This window comes from Schistocerca gregaria, chromosome 2 (genome assembly GCF_023897955.1).
Source record: "Schistocerca gregaria isolate iqSchGreg1 chromosome 2, iqSchGreg1.2, whole genome shotgun sequence".
Taxonomy (NCBI): Eukaryota; Metazoa; Arthropoda; class Insecta; order Orthoptera; family Acrididae; genus Schistocerca; species Schistocerca gregaria.
Window position 1 is genome coordinate 981314060 of NC_064921.1, and position 13402 is coordinate 981327461.

Below are 13402 nucleotides of genomic sequence, written 5' to 3' on the forward strand. Positions count from 1 at the left end.
CGTGGACTATAAGCACTTCACACATGAAGAGACTAGAAGTTTTTGAAATGTCGTGATATAGAAGATTGCTCAAGATTAGGTGGGTAGATCGAGTAAGTAATAGGGAGGCACTGATTCAGAGGTGAAAATGAATTACTGGCACAACTTGAGAAGAGCTCAGTTCATAGTGAACCTTCTGCGGCTTCAATGAAACTAAATCTGAAATGGATGAGAGTAGTGGAGGTAAATATTTTAGACGGTGACCAAAGTAAGAGTACGGTAAGCACGTGCAAATGGATGTAGGTCGCAGTAGTTGTTCAGACATAAAGAGGCTTCCACACGATGGAGTAGTGCAGGGAGCTACATCAAACCAGTCTACGGACAACCAGTCTACATGCAACTACAAGCGAGATAATATGATATCATTAACATATATATTTTTTGATCGTTTATTATTTTGTGTACGAAATGTATTAATTTTATTTGCATTTGTACCTGAGACAATAGGTTGCCTAGGAAATTCCCTATGGGTATCACAGAAATTGTGTAGGTTACGGTAGAAACTGGCATGTCAGGGCTAATCTCTTGATTGCGACATTCAGTGTAGATGGTCACATACTAATGAAATCATGAATTGATAAACGTCAGCGGACAACGAATATGAAATAAAAACGCACTACATAGAGGAAAAAAGACAAATTAATGTCTCTAAAATCAAAGTAACACACATTCAAGCTCTCGAGCTTATAAGAAATGTTCTAAAGGTAAATCTTGAAGTTACTGGTATGAGAAAACGTCCGATAATTTTGAGTAGGAGAACATCTATTACAGTCGTGGGTGAAAGTCATAATATACACTTGCGTTAATCCTATTATTTCCTGTAATATTCACTAGTCCGTCAATTTCTCCGTATCGATTAAACTCTTCGGTCGATACGAAAGTAGTTACGTTGCAGTTAGCACAACAGTGAGTTGCTAGATGCTTCTTTACCATTTCGTATATCTCATTCGAGATTTTCACGTGGCAATAATTTATAATGAATTCACCGATTTGGAAGACGTTGATCCTATTTGCGAACTAAAATATATCAAAGGGAAAACAAATACCTTGAATAAATTCCTGGTTTACTATTTAATAGATAAGTAAAAGTAGCGAAGGACAGGTCGAAACAAATTCCTATTAGAGATAGCGTGAAAATGATTCCCGCTCCCCCCCCCCCCCCCCCCCCCCCCCCCCCCCCCCCCCCAAGGAGGGTAACTTTAAAGTCAGCGATTCTCCAAGGTCAGTTCATCTAGCTGCGATGAAATATTGTGAACATTTAAATCTACGATGGTCTTCGCCGGTGTAAGGAATTGTAACTTAAAACTGTAAGTTAATGGTAAGTAACTTTACCGCAAGTAACGCGGTAGCTGCATTCAGTGCGAAAGGTTGAAGAAATGCAGCTGTAATTCACAATGGATTGTTTCTCAGAGAAAAGTGTCACCTTTATGCCAGCAAACAAAAACAATGCAGTACCCTAACGTATTAGCTTCACCCGGTACACCAAATTCTATTCATCTTGAAACAACGCTCACCTGAGACTGATATGAATTTTCTCCCAAGAATGTCACCATTGATTATAGCATAAGTAGGGAAGAAGACATAAATGAAGGAATACCATACAGAAAGGGCTGAGTCGGAAGCCAGTCTAACAGCAACGTAGCAGAATCAGCTTAATGCGAGCTTGGTTAGGAGGCTGCCTGATAGAAGAAAAGATGTTCATTCTTACTCTGTCAGTGTTGCTTGCTGTGGATACGAAGGACGAATGTTATAGTTTAACGTACCAGTAGCGACGAAGTCATTGGACATGGTGGTCAATCTCGGATACGGGAAGGATGAAGAAGGAATCATGCCGAGTCTTATTCATACGAACTAACACGGTATTTGTCTTAAACAGTTCAGATTAACCAATTTCGTCCTAAATATGTAATGTCGGCCACGGATTTCACCCGCATACGGCTTCATTGTCTAAATTATTGCGCCATTTCACTTTGTCTGGTAGGGAGAGCTAATATAAAACTTCGTTAGTACATAGTATGTTAAAAAAGGGTATTATAATGAAACGAATTAAGTGGGAATTATAGTTATTCAGATGCGTGAAAGAAGAGTACTTAATACGTATATTCTTAATATACTGTTACATGCTTGTATATCTTCCAAAAACAGTTCTACACTTACACTTACACTTACGTACACTGAGAACCTTCGTTGCCAAAATCACAAGAAGCTGTCGAGAAGAGAAATTCGTTATTCCCTTAAATACTAAAACTAGTCTATAGACAATAAATTAACGTCGTACAATGAGGGTTTGTTCCGAGTTCATCTAATCAGTAGAAAGTTTATGAAGCGAAATATACAGAGTCACATAATCCAGAGCGCACAATCTATTTTAATGTTGTAGTTCCAGGCAAGAATAAATTAATAGCTACACCCAAGTCAGAAGGAGAAAAGGAAAATATAATAACAGACAGTTGTAATATAACGACAAATGAGTAAAACATTTCAATTCTACAAGTAATTAACATGGCGCAGAGCTGTATTTTGGTAGACCCTAGTTAGAAGGGCTACGGATGAAACACAGCTATTGATTTAATAGCTGGAATGGTATAAGAAAATTTACAACCGAATATCGCAATAGCCGTAGAAATCGGCATCAAAGTCCAGCGGAAGTGCTTTGGATGCTGCTTGATGTACGTGGCTCAAGCAAGTCTCATAAACAGATCTGAGACCTAACCAAAAACGTCCGTGCTACTGCGATGGCAGGTGACGTAAATGAGTGTATAAAATGTGGAAGTCACTAAACAAATGAATCTGACAAGATTTCGTGGGTGGGAAGTATCATGACCACGATAGAACGGGATAAATACTAGCTATTGTAACGAAGACGCTAGAGATAATGAATCTCGCAAGTGAATAGTGTACAATGAAAGGAAATGGTCCAGCACCGCTAAAGGTGTATCGTTTGCTGAACTATGGCCTTCTGCCTGTGATGGGATCACATATCGATTAATTGTACTAGTAGCGATGGAGGAAATAAAAGTCGACATTATCTTGTCTTAAAGGACCAGTCATATTTAAATTTCTTTTCCATATTCCAATGTTCATATCTCCCTATAGACAGAAAATTTTTAGGCGCGTAGGACACACCGAACTCTTCTCCTAAGCTACGTCATGCGCAGCCATTTAAGAAATTTCGAATGTGAATGAGGAGATATGGTAGTCTGATTATCCCGGATATTCCATAAACGGTTCAGGAGTTTGAAAACAAGAGCCGAATTACTATGGGCGGTTGGGGTGGCCGTGCGGTTCTAGGCGCTACAGTCTGGAACCGCGTTACCGCTACGGTCGCAGGTTCGAATCCTTCCTCGGGCATGGATGTGTGTGATGTCCTTAGGTTAGTTAGGTTTAAGGAGTTCTAAGTTCTAAGGGACTGATGACCTCAGAAGTTAAGTCCCATAGTGCTCAGAGCTATTTGAGCCGAATTACTATGTCTACTAAAATGAAGTAGTATATTTCTGGTAATGTCATTATTGAGCATATTTGAATCCTCTCTCTTAACTAAACGCCCCACTACAAGTTCAGTATCACTACATTTCTTTGTTTAAGAACTTTCGAAAGGAATTAATGTACATAGTTACCCTTCAAAAATTTTTGACGTTGGTTGTATGATACAGTTCCGTGAAATGGATGGGAATATGAATCATTAGACGTTCTACATTCGCAGGGATAGCACTACCGTAGGCGGATGACTTGTACATTACGTACGCAAAGCTTCTGCGTGAATCGGTCTGTCTGTTAGTGAAAACAGTATAAAAATCCTTGCAGTAGTTCCAGAGACTAGCCTCCACGTTCAGACAGGAAAAAGGCCACGGGGACTTGAATTTAAACTAAGTTGTGATAATATGCTAGAATATAGCAATTTGCTTAAAAACGCTTGGGGGGCTGGCACTGTAAAACTACTGGGGCCTGCGAATCCTCAGGAGAGTATACATAAGGAGAAGTCTGAGAGCGTTTAAGAAAAAATGCCGTTAATGTAATACCTACTATACCCTGCCTCCTTCTTACTGGAGAGAAACTGGAGTTCTCTGTAAGAAGAATAAATGTCAACTAACTGAAATGGAGTGTTTATCTACATCCAAAGACAACTATATTTATTCTCTGCAAAGCTCTGTCAAGTGCATAGTAGAGGGTACTTCCCACTGTATTATTTGTTAGGGCTGCATCTAGTTCGATTCACGTACAAGGGTTGCTTAAACGCCTCTCTGCAAATTGTAATTAGCATCTTTTGCATGTGCGGTCCCTACGCAGACAATGCATAAGAGAGTGTTGTATATTCCTATATTTATCACTTAAAGCTGGTTCTTGGAACCTTGTAAGTAGGATGTTGTGGTATAGTTGGCGCCAACCTTCGTGGGTTTCCAGTTCAGTTTTTTCAGCATCTCCGTGACGCTCTTCCACGTGCCAAACAAATTTGCGACCATTCGTACTGCTCTTTGTTATAGACGTGCATTATCCTCTATTAGTCTGCAGCGGGTGCAGCGTGCTTGAACAATATTATAAGTTGGTTTTCAAAGGGATTTTGCAGAACACGTCAAATGAATTCGCAATAGCGAATAAGAACTACCAGTAGCTGTAGACTGGAAGAGCGGATGCCTTACCGTTTGGCTACCCGGACACGACTCACCAGCAGAGCCAAACTTCCGTATGCCGTCAACACTGCGCCTACGATCCGTACTCGTACATCCATTATGTATATTCCCGTACAGGTCAGAGGTTGTACTTGAAAGCCACTTGCCCGGTATCGGCAGATGAACACGATATTGCAGTACCTGTGTTATCCTGACTACGATGGAAAATTCCTTTTGATATGCATGCGTGTCCAAACACACAGGCACTGCGGCACTACAGCCGTTACGGAACACCTCAAATGAATTCGCAGTTGCGAGTAAGGACTACTATCAGCTGTAGAATGGAATAACGACAATGAAAAACGAATTCATTTGATGTGTTTCGTAACGGTTGTGGTTGCCGCAGCGCATGCATGTCCAAAGGAACTTTGCGTCGTTATCAGAATAACACGTTCACTGTAATACCGTATTCTGGAGAAAGTCTTTTTTGTAAACATAGTATTCGGCCAGTGCCCAAGGAATGAACCATAGTCTACCAAATGCTTTAAGTGCGAGTGAGCCTATGATCGTTTCATTTCATAAGCCTAAAACTCTCTTTCGAATGCTGAAGGTGGCAGGGATAAAATACAGGGAGCAAAAGGCTATTTACAACTTGTACTGAAACCAGATGGCAGTTACAAGAGTCGAGGGACATGAAAGGGAAGCAGTGGTTGGGAAGGGAGTGAAACATGGTTGTAGCCTCTCCCCGATGCTATTCAATCTGTATATTGAGCAAGCAGTAAAGGAAACAAAAGAAAAATTCGGAGTAGGTATTAAAATCGATTGAGAAGAAATAAAAACTTTGAGGTTCGCCGATGACATCGTAATTCTGTCAGAGACAGCAAAGGACTTGGAAGAGCAGTTGAACGGAATGGACAGTGTCTTGAAAGGAGGATATAAGATGAACATCAACAAAAGCTAAACGAGGAGAATGGAATGTAGTCGAATTAAGGCGGGTAATGCTGAGGGAATTAGATTAGGAAATGAGACACTTAAAGTAGTAAAGGAGTTTTGTTATTTGGGGAGCAAAATAACTGATGATGGTCGAAGTAGTGAGGATATAAAATGTAGACTTTCAATGGTAAGGAAAGCGTTTCTGAAGAAGAGAAATTTGTTAACATCGAGTATACATTTAAGTGCCAGGAATTCGTTTCTGAAAGTATTTGTATGGAGTGTAGCCATTTATGGAAGTGAAATATGGACAATAAATAGTTTGGACAAGAAGAGAATAGAAGCTTTCGAAATGTGGTACTACAGAAGAATGTAAAGATTAGATGGGTAAATCTAATGAAGAGGTATTGAATAGAACTGGGGAGAAGAGGAGTTTGTGGCACAGCTTGACAAGAAGAAGGCACCGGTTGGTAGGACATGTTCTGAGGCATCAGGGGATCACAAATTTAGCATTGGAGGGCAGTGTGGAGGGTAAAAATCGTATAGGGAGACCGAGACATGAACACACTAAACAGATTCAGAAGGATGCAGGTTGCAGTACGCACAGGGAGATGAAGAGGCTTGCACAGGATAGAGTAGTAGGGAGAGCTGCATCAAACCAGCCTCAGGACTGAAGACCACAACAACAACAAAAAGCTTAAAAGTTTGTTACACGTAAATAATGATATAAATTGAGTGATACCAACTGTCACTCGTTGATATTGTTGACACTGTATATTACAGATTTTTTTCTGAAGTGCATACTTCAAAATTTTTGTACATTTGAAACATATTTCCAAGCATTGCACCACCTTGAAATCTCATCATTTGTACAGGTTTTTTTCAGGCTGTTTTTCATTACAGAAAAGTGCATCATTTGCAAAGTGTCTGGAGTCACTGTAAAATATTGTGGGTCACGTCAGCAATATATAACATAAACAGCAAGGGTACCAACACATTTTCCTCTGGCGTACCTGAAATTACTTACACGTCTTTCGATAGAGGACCATATTCTATGAATGGCTGGGAGGTTCCAAGCCGCCTGTTGCAACTTCTTGCAATTGGACGCCACTTCGGACACTTGCACACTCCTAACCAACCCCGGTAACACTACCAGCGAAACGGGGCATCTATCGCAACACGACATCCGAAGCAGTCTTTAGTGTTACATCTTCACACCATTAGGAGGTGAAAACTATATAAAGGTAGGCTGAGAACATTATAGTCTTTACTGTGAGTCAACACCCCTATGGTCTCAGACTAGCACTTTACCATTAGACTCCCAATCTAGACTTACGTCCATAAATGACTTTCTTTCCAAGACAATGCGCTGCGTCGTTTCCACCAAGATATCCTCAGTCCTGTCACAGATTTCTTTAGATATCCTGCCTTATGCATTGTTCCATTAAAAGACTTGTTCAGCACCATAGAACTATGTCACAATAAAAGAAAATATAATAAGTAAACTGAGTGCTGTTGCGTCCCTAATATTGTGATCGGAGGGGAGGGAGGACTTCCGACTTGTGCAAGAAACCTTTGTAATTTTACTTTCATGCAGACATGTTTCAGCACTTCTTTTGCCATTTTTTTCATTGGGTTTATTTGTTTATTTTCCTTCTGCAAATTGTTGTTACATGTTACCCTAAAAAGAAATCTTTGGTAAAAAAATATTTACATTTGTAAAATGAGAGATTATCGTCAAATATGTTTCAATGGTTGGCATTCAGTGCAGAGCTGAGACAAGTTTCATTGAGTTGATGCATTCTTTGTTGTTTGTTTACGATTCGTCAATAAAGTGGATGTATGCATTTGTTTACATAACCTTTGTTTACATAACTCCGTGAAGCTATTGGATGTTTATGCTAGTAGCTTTAAGTCTATTATTCAGTCTAGCTTGTCATCTGCAAACAGCAAACAGTTGTTTTACTTTTCTGTTTTTTATGGATTTCCGACTGAGAAACCTTATTATCGTGTTATTTAGCATGTTACTTAAAGTTTTTGATGTTGTGGTGTTTTTATTTTGTTTGTGTCGAGCTAACGCACTTATTTCTTTCGCTTTTATCGTTAAACATGCCTTTTCCACGATTTGTTCCCCAAGTACAGAGTTTTTACCGCCATTACGTGTTGGCATGGCTGCGTAATGTTGATTTGTTTCATGGTATGTTTGTGTGGGATGTAGAGTGTGGATTTAAAGGTTGTTGACATTTCTGGTGTTTAGTACGTGTGTGTGTGTGTGTGTGTGCGTGTTTCCAAGACAGGAGAGATAGATAGAGAGAGAGAGAGAGAGAGAGAGAGAGAGAGGGAAAGAGAGAGAGAGAGAGAGAGAGGGAAAGAGACAGAGAGAGAGAGAGAGAGAGAGAGAGAGAGAGAGTTTCATGGTATGTTTGTGTGGGATGTAGAGTGTGGATTTAAAGTGTTGTTGACATTTCTGGTGTTTAGTATGTGTGTGTGTGTGTGTGTGTGTGTGTGTGTGTGTGCGTGTTTCCAAGACAGGAGAGATAGGTAGATAGAGAGAGAGAGAGAGAGAGAGGGGGGGGGGGGAAAGAGACAGAGAGAGAGAGAGAGAGAGAGAGAGAGAGAGAGAGGGAGAGAGAGAGATTGAGGGAGTTGTGGATAGGCATATAGAGTGAATGATGTACAGTTTGGGAAGAAGGGAATTTAATTTTAGAGGCTGATCATATAAAGTTTTGGAGTGGGCGTTATTTATATAGTTCTTATATTGTGGCATGGGGGGTTTCATTACGCAGTGATGTTTATCCCTTTAGTGCTTTTTTCTCCAGGGGTACTGGTTTTTGGTTGTAATAGTTTGTTTCTGTTGTTTTATTTTAGTCTGTTACTAGTTGTAAGAAACATTTAGACCTATGGTAAATAAACAACACAGAATCAGCTCAGTGACACAGTGCAAACCAATGTAAAATATTTGACGTTAATCGCTCATTTTAAAAACATAAATATTTATTTCCGTAAGCTTCTCTAAACGGTAACATATATAACAACAATTTTTGGGAAGGAAAATAAGCAGATAAGCGCACTGCGGATAGGACAAAAAGTGCTGAAACATGTCTGGATGAAGATAAAAGTACAAAGGTATCTTACAGAAGGCGGAATTCCCGTCTAATTTTTTTTAGCAAGGACGGAAGCAAGAACTGCAACGTTCGCAAGATTATGATATTATAAACGCAATGAACTAGAAGCACCTAAAGTTGAGATATTGTACTCGAACTTATCCGGGATATTATTTCCTCGAACACTTGGAGCAGTCGCCAACGTCTGCAAGTAACTGTATTCTTGGCGATCATACTGTTAGCACCTGCGTCAAGTGAAAGCGGAACCTCTGTTGCCTGAGGAATGTGAGGCGGTAGTCTTCGTCCAGACCTGTTTCCGACAGCGACCTTCACCCTTTATCTCCTGAATGGGGCTTCGTCTTCGCATTTAATCTTCTGTTCGCAAATACCTGTGCACCTCCTTTTGTTTTGGCAACGTCCTTGCGGAGGCCGTCTCCAGATGCCGCTCAGCGACCTGTTTAGCATAACCTGCTCTCGCAGAAGCATCGCTGTAAAGGGTGGGGGGGTGGGGGGGGGGGTGGGGGGAGGGGAGGCTCAGGGTCGTCGCCAAGGCTTCCACCTCTCCTTCTCCACCCTTATGCTGAGACGTTTCATCGCAGGAATACAAAGTTGACGTTCGCCAGGGCGAGGAGGTGCAATACAAGGCAATACAAAGACACGTTTGTTACATTCCACATGTTCCGCGTCTTCTACATCTGCACCACTGATTGTGAATGGTGAGACATTTTAGAACATCTTGAAAACACACCAACTCACAGCGCAACTCTACGTTGTCTCTCACAATCTGATGGCGAAGCATATTGCTTTAAGGTGTCACTTTTACTGCCAATTACAAAAGTCTCATGATTTATGCGATAATATCCGCTAGCCTATGTCCGAAAATGATCACGTTTGAAACAGATTTTCGTAACTTGTACGTGTTTTTCTCAAAGTAGTAATAGTGGTAGAAATAAAATTTTCTTATCAAAATTTTAGTCCCTATTATTTCTTGCTTAAAAAATAAATATGTTTCTCTTTTGTTGAAGAACAGCAGACTACTATAACTTTTTAAAATAGGGTCTTCAATGACATTATATAATAATCTAAGTCACTCTGATTTTTGAAAAGAAGAAAAATATTAACTTTTGTGTACCATACGTACGTACTGTAGACATGCTGTTAAACTTTACTGCATTTTGTTCATAATATCAGCAGTTGAAAACAGCCCTTTCATTATTTTCTTTTTCTGTTTTGATTAGTACAAACTACGATTGTACCTGACTGACTGCAGCAGGAACAATAAAAGTCGTCAGATGATAAAGAAAGTACCGATCCTCTATATTCTAATATCCCTTGTCTTCCTCAGCGAGCTTGAAATATCAGTTAAGTAACCTCCTCGAAAGTGTGCGACGTTTCGATGAATCTCACTCTACTCGAAGTTCACCACTTATCAGTGAGTTTACTATGCTAGAAACCAGAGAACTTTATTTAAGACAGCATGTTTTCCAAATCCATAAATAATTTTATCATACAATAATCTCCACGGCAGGTTAGGTGAAACCATTTTCCAATTGCAAGCGAAATACGCTTTCGGTATTAAGGATTCTTTATGTTCCAGCATGAAAAATTTCATATTTTCTAAGGGGAAGTAATACTGTAGTTTCTGTATCTAGTTCCGGAAGCTTCCACTTCAAAATACCCGTTATAATTTCAGTATTTACTGTATTTAGTTCAGGTGTTGCTCCGTAGCTCATAAGTTTTGGAAAATGAAGAAATGGCCATCGGGAAGCCGCAATATTTCGACTCTAGTCGCTAAATACAGTAAAATGAAAGCGCACGCTCCAGGCTCAGGAGTTGGGTTCTTCTTCTGGGATCTTTTAAATGGAGTGGAAGAAAACTACCTGCTTCTTTTCTTAAAAAAAATGTAGTCCACATGAGTCACAATGCAAGTTTGGAAACCTTTCATGGCTCGCTAGCAGTGCACTATTTTCATAACGTTCCTTAAAATTTCGTACGATAAAGATTAACTCTGTTTAATCATCAGTACTAGAATTTAATATTGAATGTAAAATTGAAATTGATTTTGTTTCTGCGACAGGTGTGATGTAATTCAGTAAAAAGTATTTTCCATTGAAATAACAGTCATTATATTACATGGTAAATTTATAAATATCTCTTCAGACTCCTCCAGTTTAATTACTTCTTGCTTCCAGTTTTGCTAACCACTGCAAAATCTGAATTAGGTAAACATTGTTATAAAATTGAAAAGAAAGATGAAACTGAGCCAGCAAAAGGTGATAAAATAGCATTGCAGCTATAACTGACGAGATTGTGCAGTTTCTTTGTCTATTTGATAACGTTATGAATCGTTGATGCATTACACATTACACTGAACCACAAACAATAATGCAAACAACAAAACTGTTTCTACTTTACTGTGGGTCACAGGCAAAATACATGACTTATAAAATTAGTTGTTAACCTCCAGACTTAATTATCTGTGTGTAATTTCTGTTCTCGTGTTTTAGTTAGTACTTTTCTTGTCGGTGACTGGTCTTTAAAAATATTCCACTTTTTATAAATTCATGTGTTTCAATACCATTTTGTAATTTTATTGGTTTTGAGATGAGCAATGTTTTGTAATAACTCTCTTGAGTATAATGTGCCTTGATAACTGAAATTCCATTAAGTAATAAATCTCTTGAATATAATGTCCCTTGATAACTGAAATTCTCATGTACACACCACTTTTTCTTCTTTTGATATGGATTCTTATACCGAAAATTTTTAATGTTCTCAGTACTTCTCTAACACATCCAAAAATGATATGGACACTAACCCCATGCTCATAGTAACTGGGATATGTGACGGCAACTTTTCCTTTACTTATCCTATGTATCTGTTACGAACTGATTTTGTACTGAATCGTTGACTTTGCTTACTGTCCAGATAAGTTAACGGTATTTTCCGTTGAAAAGATGTTATACAATACGCTTTGCAGGACGGACTTCACAAGCATTACTTCCTGTAAAAAGCCGTTTAACTGTTTTTACTTTCCCCATACATTATATTTTTGTTCCGGCATATTTCTATACTCGTTGCCCCACTAATGGAATTGTTGACCTTATTTCTCTTGCGAAAACTCTTTTCCTATTCTTCCAGACCACTTTTGCTTTCGGCAGGTGTTATTTCTTTTCTGTTCTGTAAAGGTGCTCATCGTTTATCGGTTATTCCTGTATAACCGTTTAAATCTTCGAGTTTATAATTTACCTAACGAAATAGCACTTTCTTCTTCTTTATAAGACATACGTTTACTTCCAGGACCAGCGGTGTATAATTTTCCATTTTCTGCTTAAAATTACACAGCGCTCGTTTCCTCAGACTCTCACACTGTACTTTTCAGTTCATCGTTCCACGTGTACTGGCACAACGCTGAATTCATTATCAGTGCGTTAATTTCTCCTGTCTCCTATCTCTTTATAAAGTTATGATTTCACAGCGTTGAATTTATCCGTCCGCAGTAGTGCTCTGGTACTGAAGTGCCGGATACAACGTGCAACAACTTAATTTCTTTATAATTTTGATGGAGTGCGAATGAATATATTAAATGTGTGACATAATGTATAACGTTTGTTATGTGACATTCTGTTTTGTAAGTTTCATTCATTAACAGCTACCACATTATAGGATTAAGTTCGGTTACCTTGAAGAGTGTGATCATATTCTTCTCCATCTGATACCTAAGTCTCCGTTGTAACAGATAACAACGTTTGTGCTCCTTTTTTTTTTTTTTACGGGGACATAAAATTACTGCTCTACGTTGCTAATGATACTGCAAAAGTCGTTAGTTTTTATTGCAAGGCATCCCATCGCATGTCATAACCTACACACAACTTAACAGTTTTGGAGTACTAGATTCAAGTCATTATCCTCATATACTGCAGTTACTCCCGTAATACACGAATTAAAATGTTCTGTTAACTCTGGGTGTTTCCTCTCACTGAATTTCATTTCACTTGCAGCTTCGACGATACAACTTGCTGGAAAATTCTTCTAGGCAGCCCTTTGACATCAGTCACCATGGTTCAATTACTGACAATCTTTTATTATTTTGCCAGAAATGCTGATGTAGTTTCGAAGGTAACAACCGGTAGTTTTGTTTTAGAGTGGTAATTGGGCTGTTCTAGGCAACTGGCGTGAGCTAGCGTTCTTAATCGTTGAAACGTTTTTTCTTTCAGATGAACGCAACAGGAACGATCACAACGACAGAAACTCGGCTCTCGCCGAACGTCAGTTAATATGTAAGTACTTGAATAACTGTATAATGCGGGTGGTTAAGAAATCCGCACTAAAATAACAGTCTTAGAGAAATAAATGTACTGATTTAAAATACTGTGCATAAAAGATGTTAATGATCAGTGTACACAAAGAATCTTAAGTTTTTATTAGATACTTAGGAAAAGTTACTGCCTGCTCCAAACTGAAACAGAAAATGATCTCGTTGAACTGATATGAAATAAAAAATGCAATATAAAAGTCAGTACTATGGAAATGCATTCTTATTGATGTGTGAATAAAAAAGAAATAAGTAATTCTGTTTACTGTCCACCTTTTAAGAGCCAGAAAATGTTAACAGTAAATCTGAGTCTTAAAGTAATATTCTAATTGGTTGTATTTTCATAGTAAAAACAAGAGTACATAATTCTTGGTAACGCCATCCCTAGTAAAGTACAGGATGGTCAC

At 38.8% G+C, this 13402-nt stretch overlaps 1 long non-coding RNA gene across 1 annotated transcript in view; it reads left to right on the plus strand.

Annotated features, from left to right (window-relative positions):
- The window catches only part of LOC126336718 (uncharacterized), a 48298-nt gene extending 35337 nt beyond the window's left edge, over window positions 1-12961 (plus strand). The window contains exon 3 of the long non-coding RNA XR_007564987.1: window positions 12898-12961. This is a non-coding gene — a long non-coding RNA (uncharacterized LOC126336718). The remainder of the gene's footprint in view (window positions 1-12897) is intronic.
- Window positions 12962-13402: the final 441 nt, after the last annotated feature.